The sequence below is a fragment of the Bison bison genome, unplaced genomic scaffold (assembly GCF_000754665.1).
Source record: "Bison bison bison isolate TAMUID 2011002044 unplaced genomic scaffold, Bison_UMD1.0 scf7180017864531, whole genome shotgun sequence".
NCBI classification, from domain to species: domain Eukaryota; kingdom Metazoa; phylum Chordata; class Mammalia; order Artiodactyla; family Bovidae; genus Bison; species Bison bison.
The window spans coordinates 346,745-357,243 of record NW_011495081.1 but is presented as its reverse complement, the minus strand read 5'-3'; the positions used below and the strand labels follow the sequence as shown (position 1 = coordinate 357,243).

Here is a 10,499-nt window from a genome sequence, read left to right as displayed (position 1 = left end):
TGGCTGGTAAAAGTCTCCATGGTAAGTGGTGTGATTAGATATGTTATTGTAATAAATTTTGGTGGCTTCTTTTAGGATTAACAGTTTTTTCTTAGCATATTTAGATGATATGTTTGAAATGCTTTGTTTTGCTATTGCTTTAGCTACTGAGGAGTATCCTGAAGCCTCAGGTTCAAATATGGTTATCTAAGCAGCTTTGTTTTTAGGTTTGTTTGTGTTTTCTTTACTTGCATGATGTATGTTTACTGGTGGTCAATGTGGTGATAGCACATAATTTTAAATATTTGAATGTTTGGATAATTTTCCGAAGAAAAATTGGTTTTCTTTGTAAAAAGTACTCTGGGTTTCTCTTCATTTGGATAGGTATAATTATGGATTGATATGGTGGTGAGTTGATGATTATTTGTTAGTACATTTGTTTTTCTTGAGATTAAGTGTGAAAATTAAGTAGTTAATCTGATCAGTAATGAAATAAAAATAGATACAAAAATTCTGGGAGTTGTCTCTGGAAGCTTAAGCTGAGTTCCTGTTTATCCAGTAAAACCCCCTTGTGTGGAACATTTTTATATCCTTTTGTGAAAGTATAAATCTCAAAATTACAGAGATGTAATTCTCATGCATATAGACAGTAAGCAGAGTACAAGTTTTATTTAGCATATTCATGTGGGAACAAGCAGGATGACAAACCCCACTCAAAAGAAAAGTGAGAAACCAACATGCAAATACTCAGTGCAACAAAGAAATACTAAAATTGCATTGCTAAGTTGGATACAAATCTAGTGTATTGTTTTGGTTAATATACTCTGTGACAATAAAGTTTACTTTTAGAGTTCTCTTCAATATCAAAACTCATTTGCATCTCTACCACACAAAAATCTTTTCCTCTTTTATCAGTTTTCTAGAAGTCAACATCTAACTTTACATAGTCTGTCCCTAATTAATAATAAATAATTCAAAGAAAGATACATTCCCTTGAGAGATGACATTTAGGTGTGCCTGGTAAGAAAAAAAATGTGCTACCATAATACTGGAGGGTTCAACAAGCCTTGTTTCTGAGTTTTAAATAATTAATTCCCCTCTTGTGATCATGAATAAACTCTATGGACTATTTAGAGGCTGTTCTCATTGTGATTTGTGTTATTTGTCTTTATTGATTTACATCAGTGCAGTTAAAAGGGTTGATTACTACACATAAGGTTCCTTGTTGTATAATCAGCAAATCTAGAGTCAGATTGTGTTGTACAACTACTAAGGCTTTTAAATGAGGTTCTGTCTAGAGAGTATATAAGGAGTCTAGAATTTCACTTTTAATAGTCCCTGTCATTCCAGAGCTCTTTTTCTCACTACTACTTTAAAAGTTAGAAGTTCACTTGAACCAGGTTTCACATCTATAGCTACAAATATGTGCAAATTTCTCTTTCCTTTTCCTGCTAGTCATTGATCTTTCTTACCTGTAATGCTGAAACAATGTACAACATCTTGACTCAATGTACAAGAGTCATGCCTGACTCTTTGCAACCCCATGGACTATACAGTCCATGGAATTCTCCAGGCCAGAATACTGAAGTGAGTAGCCTTTCCCTTCTCCACAGGATCTTCCCAACCCAGGGATCAAATACAGGTCTCCTGCATTGCAGGCAGATTCTTTACCAGCTGAGCCACCAGGGAAGCCCCCGTGTACAACAGGGGACACCAGATAGTTTGCCTAGGAAGGCTCATAGGCATTGGTTCCAAATACTGATCATATATGTGTCCTTAGTGGGGACTGGTGACTTGTCATATTCGATTAAATGACATTTATTCTCAGATATGATCCTTCAGATATGACCTTTACAACACAATCAGTTTTTCCAGTTATATCCCAGTGTAAAGGGGCACATATTTTTATTCAGTTTATGCAAATAACTGCATTGCCCTGAAACACAGTGACTCAGTAAAGAGAATTTGTACCTAAATTCAGAGGAGTGGTGAGAATAAGTTATTAAATATTGGGTTGGCCAAACAGCTCCTTAAGCTGTTAAGTAAAAATGAAAGATGTTTTTTCATTTTCACCAAGGAGTTTATTAAACAACGTATTCACCATTTTGTTTCACTACCTTCTGCCATTTTTCTGGCAACTTGATAATTCGCTTTTCAAAACGTTTTATCTTTGTGAGCAAGGAACTGTTCCAGGTGCCTTGTACAATCTTTCGGGAAACTGAAATTTTTTCCACTAAGAGAATTTTGTAAAGATCAAAATCAACAGAAATCCAAAGATGCAATGTCTGATGAATATGGCAGTTGAATCAGAACTTTCCAACCAAACTGTAACAGTTTTTGCCCGATCATCAAACATGCAGGCTTGCATTACCCTGATGGAAGATTATTTTCTGCTGACTAATTCTGGATACTTTTCATTGAATGCTGCTTTCAGTTGGTCTGAGAGCAATACTTGTTGGAATTAGTCATTTGGTCTTCCTGAATGAGCTCATAATAGAGGACTCCCTTCCAATCCCACCATATACACATCGTCACCTTCTGTGGATGAGGACCAGGTGTGGTTGGTGGTGGTTCATTTTGCTTGCCCCACAATCATTTCTGTTCCACATTATTGTACAATATCCACTTTTCATCACCAATCACAATTTGTTTTAAAAATGAAATGTTTTCATTATGTTTAACTAGAGAATCGCATGCAGAAATACTTTCAAGGCCTTTTTCATTTAACTTACGTGGAACCCAAACATCAAAGCAATAAACATAACCAAGCTAGTACAAATGATCTTTAACACCTGACGTGGTTATTTTGAGTATGTCGACTATCTCCCTTGTAGTATAACTTTGATTGTTCTCAATTAGTGTCTCAATTTGGTCACTATCAATTTCAACTGGTCTCCAGTCTGTTTAGAAATCTCCAGCACTGAACTTCACAAACTACTTTTGACATGTTCCATCAGTCACAGCACCGTCTCCATACACTGCACAAATCTTTTTTTGTATTTCAGTTGTGTTTTGCCTTTCTTGAAATAATAAAGCATAATATGCTGAAAATTTTGCTTTTTTATTCCATCTTCCATATTAAAATGGCTACACAATTGCTGTATGATTCAGGGAGCTCACATTCAGTGCTCTGTAACAACCTAGAGGGATAGAATGGGGTGAGAGTGGAAGGGAAGTTCAAGAGGGAAGGGACCTATGTATACCTATGACTGACTCATGTTGATATACAGCAGAAATTAACATAAAAAATATCATTATGAAGCATTAAAGATGAAATAAAATAGCTACCCAAAAATTCACCAATTTTGATTAGTTTTTAAAAAGTTTTTAAATAGTCTAGCAATTTTTCTCATTTGAAAAGACCCTGATGCTGGAAAAGATTGAAGATTGAAGATGGGAGGAGAAGGAGACGACAGAGGATGAGATGGTTTGATGGTGTCACCAGCTCAATGGGCATGAGTTTGAGTAAGCTCTGGGAGTTGTAATGGACAGGGAAGCCTGGCATGCTGCAGTCCATGGGATCACAAAAAGTCAGACACAACTGAGTGACTGAACTGAACTGAACTGAACAACAGCTGTCACAATAGAATCTAACAAAATTGTTTCAAATGAAGTTAGACAGCCAAGTGCTTCTAGAACCATCTTATGGGAAAAAATGAATGAACATTTTAGCCAACCCAATATTTATGATGTTATGTATTGTTGATGTTTTAACCCTTTTATCATTACATCGTGACTTTCTTTGTCCCTGGTTACCATTTCACCCTAAAGTTTATTTTGTTGGGCATAAGTATAACTACACTTGCTTTCTTTTGATTATTATTTGCATGGAATATCATCTTCGGTCCCTTCATTTTGAGTCTGTGTGTATCTTTAGAACTGAAACAAGTATCCTGAAGACACCATACAGTTCAGTCTTATTTTTTAATCTATCCCACCACTCTGTGCCTTCTGATTGGTGAGTTCAGTCCATTTACATTTCAGATGATTGTTGATATATAAGAACTTACTACTGCAAATTTATCTTTTGTTTTCTAGTTGTTCCATATCGCCACTGTTTCTTTTTTCTTGTGTTTCTGTCTTACTTTGTAATTCAGTGATTTTCCGTGATTGCTTGCTGAGTTTTCCTCTTTATGTTTACTATCTGTGTTCTAGATTTTTGTTTTCTGAGTATCATGGGGTTTGCATAGGACATCTTTCTCATAGATTAAATAGTCTTTTTCCTGTTGATAGCAATTTTTCTTAATTCGCTGTCCTCTCTTTTTATATTTTCTCTGTAGAAATTATCTCTCTTTATTCTATGAGTTTGTTGCCACGTTGTAGTAGCTATAGTTTTTTACGAAGCTCCTTCCTTTAACCTTTATATGATCGTTTAATGTTTAACACTTTGTTCTAAACTAGAGTTACAGTTTCCTACATTACTGAGAGCTATGTATACTTTTATCTTTTACTTGGAAGAACTCCTGTCAATGTTTCTTGTGAGGCAGATCTAGTGCTGATGAACTCCTTAATCTTTGTTTGTCTGGGAGAGCCTGAATTTCTCCTATCTAAAGAATAACTTTGTTGGATAGAGTATTCTGGACAAGCAGTTTTTATCTTTCAGTACTTTCAATATGTCATTCCACTCCTTTCTGGCCTATAGAGTTTTGCTGGTAATCTAATGGGGATTCCTTTGGGCAATACTGAACTTTTCCCCCTAGTTTCTTTTTTTATCATGGACCCTGACATCTCCCTTATAATGTGTCTTGGAGAAGGTCATTTTGCATTGAGATAAGGTGATCTCTTATCTTTATGGGTTTGTATGTCCAGGTTTAGGAAGTTCCCAGCTATTACTTCTTTACATAAGTGCTCTCCCACCTTTTCCCTTCTCTTATTCTGGTATACCCATCATCTGTATTTTGGCTTTCTTAATGAATCTGATACTGTGTGTAGTGTTTCTTAACTATTTTAGAAATCTTAGCTCTCTCTCCTCTTCCACCTGAAGCATTGGTAGATTCCTTTCTTCCAGCTCATTTATTCTCTCTTCCATTTCTGTATTTCAAATGCTGTCTCATGCATTCTTCATCATATCTGTTGAGTTGTTAAGCTCCAAAATTTGGATTTGGTTTTCTTTAGAATTGAAAACTTCCCAAAAGCTAAAACAAAACACAAAACAAACAAACAAACAAAAAAAACCCATACCTCTAAATAACTCATAGAAAAAAGGGGAGAAATCTCAGAGAAAATTGCATTGAATTTTACATTGAATAAAAATTTTTTTTAAATGGGCGGAGCTCCCCTGGTAATCCTGTGGCCAATGCAGGGGACAAAGGTTTGATCCCTTTGTGGGTCCGAGGAGATCCCACATGCCACAGAGCAACTAAGTACATGTACCACAACTACTGAGCCCATGCCCCTAGAGCACATACTCAACAATGAGAAGCCACCACAGTGAGAAGCTTGCACACTGCAAAGAAGGGTAGCCCCCAATTATGTAGCTAGAGAAAGCCCACACACAATAATGAAGACTCAGCACAACGAAAAATGCATAAAGTTTTTTAAAAATTGGTGGAATGCAACTATGGCAGTGACTGGAGAAAAACTCCTGGGATTATCTGCTTATGTTAGGAAAGAAACATTTGATTTTGTTACAAATAAAAAATGTAAGCTTCCTCTTTAATAAGCTAGAAAAAGAGCAAATTTAACTTGAGGTAAACAGAAGAGAAAAAAAAATAAAAAGCACAAATCAGTGAAATGGAAACAGAGAAATAGAAAACATCAATGAAACAAAAGTTTATTCTTTAGAGATCAACAAAATTGATAAACATCTAGTCAATTGACCAAGACAAAAAGAAAATCCACAAATTTCAAACATTAGGAATGAAAGAATGTTCATCAATTCAGACCCTCCAGTCATTAACAAAGGTAATAATGAAAGTGAATAGTGGAGCTCGTACTGGCTCATAAGAACTAAATAGATTTCAGAGCTTTCAGAACCAGTTGTTAATCCAGTTGTAAAATTAGGCATGGTTGTAGTATTTAAGTCCATGTGCATAAATCTGCCAATTTAGATGAAATGGAACAATTCTTTGTATCATGAAAATTCAATTAACAATCAAATTTTTAAAAAGAGAATTTGAGCCAAACTGAAGATTATAACCAGGAGACAGACTCTCAAAAGCTCTGAGAACTGTTCTAGTAGTTGACATTCAAGGCATAGTCATATAGGTTTTCAAGACAAAAGATCATACATCACAGTGACATGCTGACCTCTCTCGTCTAGGCCGACAACATGCCATCCAGACTAAGGAAGACCCGGAAACTTAGGGACCACGTGAGCCACAACCACAGCCACATGGGCAAACACCGAAAACACCTAGGAGGCCGAGGCAATGCGGGTAGCGTGCATCACCACAGGGTCAACTTGGACAGCTGTCACCCAGGGTACTCTGGGAAAGTTGGTATGAGGCATTACCACTAAAAGAGGAACCAGAGTTTCTGCCCAACTATCGACCTTGATAAATTGTGGACCTTAGTCAGTGAGCTGCTGCTGCTAAGTCACTTCAGTCGTGTCCAACTCTGTGTGACCCCATAGATGGCAGCCCCCCCCCAGGCTCCGCCATCCCTGGGATTCTCCAGGCAAGAACACTGGAGTGGGGTGCCATCACCTTCTCCGAGTCAGTGAGCAGACCCAAGTAAATGCTGCCAAGAACAAGACTGGTGCTGTTCTTATTACTCATGTGGTGTGATCTATTTACTACAAAGTTCTGGGGAAGGGAAAGCTCCCAGAGCAGCCTGTCATCATGAAAGCCAAATTCTTCAGCAGAAGAGGTGAGATTAAGCATGTAGATGGGGCTTGTTTCCTGGTGGCTTAAAGCCACATGCTGGGAAATTAATTAAATATTAACAAGTGCTTTTCAAAAAAAAAAAATGACATGCTGACATTTTACATAACATTCACCAAAGATAAATAGACCAGATAAGCACATATAAAGTGAGCAGAAAGTCACCATGAACCCTTGCAGAGTTGAGAAAGAATGCTAATCTTTTAAGACATCACATTAGTAGCATCAGAAAAAAGTAAAAATTGATGTTTCCAGTAAAGCAGTCATTCCCATCTTTGAGATCTTGTTGATGTTCAAGGCAGAAGCACATTGCACATTGAAGGGGTGGGGTAGGGGGAAGGAGGGCCAAAGGACAGAGAAAGAGCATTTTATCCTTAAATTTGTTTGTCCTGCCTTGAAATATAAATTTTATCTTTTGAAAAACTCAATAAGAAATACATAAAAAAACTAACATTGTAGTGTAAAAACTTTCAACAGAAAATTCCAGATGCAGGTGTGCTCACTGGTGAATTCTGCGGTTGTACAAGAAAAAAATTATACTGATTCCACAAATAATCTTCTAGAAAATCCAACAAGAGAGCATAATTCCCAGTGTAATTTGATCAGCCCAGTATTTCTCTGATAACAAACAAAGGCATTTTCATAAACCTCAGGACTGATATCCCTCATGAATATAGACTGAAATAACCTCAACAAAATCCAACAACGTGTAAAAAGAGCATATCTTAATTAAAGGAGTTTTATCATGAGAATACACGTTGGTGCTTACAGTTTAGAAATGAATGATTTTTTATCATGTTAACATACACGAAGAAAGTCATATAATCTCAATACATGCAGATCATTTGATATAATTCAGTTCCATTTTTCATTTAAAAAAACTCTTTGTAAACTAAAAAGTAAAGACTTTCTTAACTTGATAGAAGTAACCTCTGGTATACTTACAGCTGTCATTATACTAATGGTGAAAGACTGAATTAATTCATTTTCCACAAGACCTGGAAAAAGAAAGGATATCTTACCACTCAAGTCAACATTATATTGAGCCCGCACCAGTACAATAGAGAGGAAACAGGTATAGGTGTTGGAAAGGAAGAAATAAAACGATTTCTATTTGCAGAGGACCTGATGCTGGGAGGGATTGGGGACAGGAGGAAAAGGGGACGTCAGAGGCTGAGATGGCTGGATGGTATCACTGACCTGATGGATGTGATTTTGAGTGAACTCCGGGAGTTGGTGATGGACAGGGAGGCCTGGCGTGCTGCGATTCATGGGGTCGCAAAGAGTCGGACACGACTGAACTGACTGAACTAAACTGATCATATAAAATCCCTGGGAATCTATAGCAACATCCTAGGACTGAGTTTAGTTTGAACACAGAATACAAGGTCAATATTTAAAGAAAAAACAAACCTCAAATACCGTAATCTAATCAGAGGTGACGATATACAGCTTTGACATACTCCTTTCCCAATTTTGAACCAGTGTGTTGTTCCATATCTGTTTCTAACTGTTGCTTCTTGACCTGAATACAGGTTTCTCAGGAGGCGGGTAAGGTGGTTTGCTATTCCCATCTCTTGAAGAGTATTCCACAGTTTGTTGTGATTCATACAGTCAAAGGCTTTAGTGTAGTCAGTGAAGCAGAGTTTCAGATGTTTTTCTGGAATTCCCTTGCTTTTTCTGTAACCCAACAGATGTTGATATTGGATCTCTGGTTTTCCTCTACCTTTTCTAAATCCAGTTTGAACATCTGAAATTTTTCAGTTCATGTATTGTTGAAGCCTAGCTTGGAGGATTTTGAGCATGATCTTGCTAGCATGTGAAATGAGTGCAATTGTGCAGTAGTTTGAACATTCTTTGGCATTGCCCTTGTTTGGGATTGGAATGAAGACTGACTTTTTCCAGTCCTGTAGCCACTACTGAGTTTTCAAAATTTGCTGGCATATTGAGTGCAGCACTTTAGCAACATCATCTTTTAGGATTTGAAGTAGCTCATCTGGAATTCCATCATCTCCACTAGCTTTGTTTGTTGTAATGCTTCATGTTCAGAGAACATGAAGCAGGATAATTATTAAAAATTCTATACCTAAGCACATTGCATTCAAATTGCAGAAAATCAAACACAAAAAATTCTCTAAAGAAGTCAGCCAGGAGGAAAGATATCCTTACCTATTGAAGAACAAAGATAAGAATTACAACAGACTTCCCATCAGTCTAGAAACCACGCATACAAGAAAAGAGTGGACTATATAATTGCAAAAACCATCAAAAGAAGTTCTTCAAAGAGAAGGAAAACAATATAGGTGAGAAACTCAAATCTCTGTAGAAAAAGAGCATCAGAAAAGGAATATGTAACTCCTAAATTAAATTTTTTATTTAGTATAAAACTTCTAATAGAATATATAGTAGAAAATTGTGGTAACCTTGGATTACATAAAGAGCTCTTGGAACATCAAAAGCATCATCTTTAAAAGAAAACTGGATGGATAAATTAGACGTCATGAAAATGAAAAGCTTTTGCTCTGTGAAAGACATTGTTGATATTTTAAGACAAGGAAAAGAGTAAAAGTGATACAGAGCATAATATATCTAATTGTATTATCCTTGCTTGTAAGTGCTACAGTCAGGTTTGCATCATGAAAGAGACAACTTTTGATATTTTGTTGAGGAATAGCACATAATTTAGGATGTAAAAAACTTATTTTTATTTTTCTTAATTTAGTATCCTATGTTTGGAAGATAACATAAAAATGTTATGGTATATAGGTCATTTAATTTTGGAGAGTTAGGTATCTAAGAACAGAGAATAATTCTAGTTTTATTATCAACCATACTGATAAACACTTTTAAAATAAAAATAGCAGAACTTATGTTCCTCAAAAAGTGAAAAACATTTGTTTTTGTTATCTAAAAATAATAAAGGGCATGCCAAATTTAGGGCATGCAATAATGAAGCATAAGTTATTTGAGGGAAATATGGGACCTTTGCTAAGTGGACAGATGACAACCCACAATGTAAGTAAAGGTTCAGTCCATATTTTAAGAAGAAGACCAAATAGTCAAAGATCCATTTGGCATTTTAACAAAGATAAAATTGAATTATAGTCATACAATAAGGTAACATTTGTCACAGAAATTCAAAAGCCTTTTAACTATCTTTTTAAATGAGTTAAACTGAACTTTGTCCAAATTTTGATACATTTAATTGCTTCTTACCACACTCATTATTTGCAGATATTACAAACCAAAGCAAATATATCAACAGTTCTCCTCCCTCAAATCTTATATAATTTATTGTACACACTCACTTGTCTTTAATTATATTTTGTTTCACATTCTAGAACAACCAAATACTTTGAGCTCTTTCACTAAACACACTGTTTATTTCAGTTGAATAGCCTTATTCTAGCATTATATGTATGTATAGTGGGAGATAATACACCCAAGGAAGGAATCCTAGCGTCAGGCCTGAATTTTAATCCTGCAGTTGTTCACTGCTGAGTTGAGTGATTGGACGTGTCACTTACAGTTTACCTATTAGTTGAAACTCCAGTACTTTGGCCACCTCATGCGAAGAGTTGACTCATTGGAAAAGACTCTGATGCTGGGAGGGATTGGGGGCAGGAGGAGAAGGGGACGACAGAGGATGAGATGGCTGGATGGCATCACTGACTTGATGGATGTGATTTTGAGTGA

At 36.2% G+C, this 10,499-nt stretch overlaps 1 protein-coding gene and 1 pseudogene across 1 annotated transcript in view; both read left to right on the top strand.

Moving 5' to 3' along the window:
- LOC104982487 (glycerophosphodiester phosphodiesterase domain-containing protein 4-like) overlaps window positions 1–10,499 on the top strand; it is a 96,011-nt gene that overhangs the window by 42,723 nt on the left and 42,789 nt on the right. The gene's annotated exons all lie outside the window — the stretch shown is intronic.
- On the top strand, window positions 6,251–6,833 carry LOC104982417 (annotated as a pseudogene).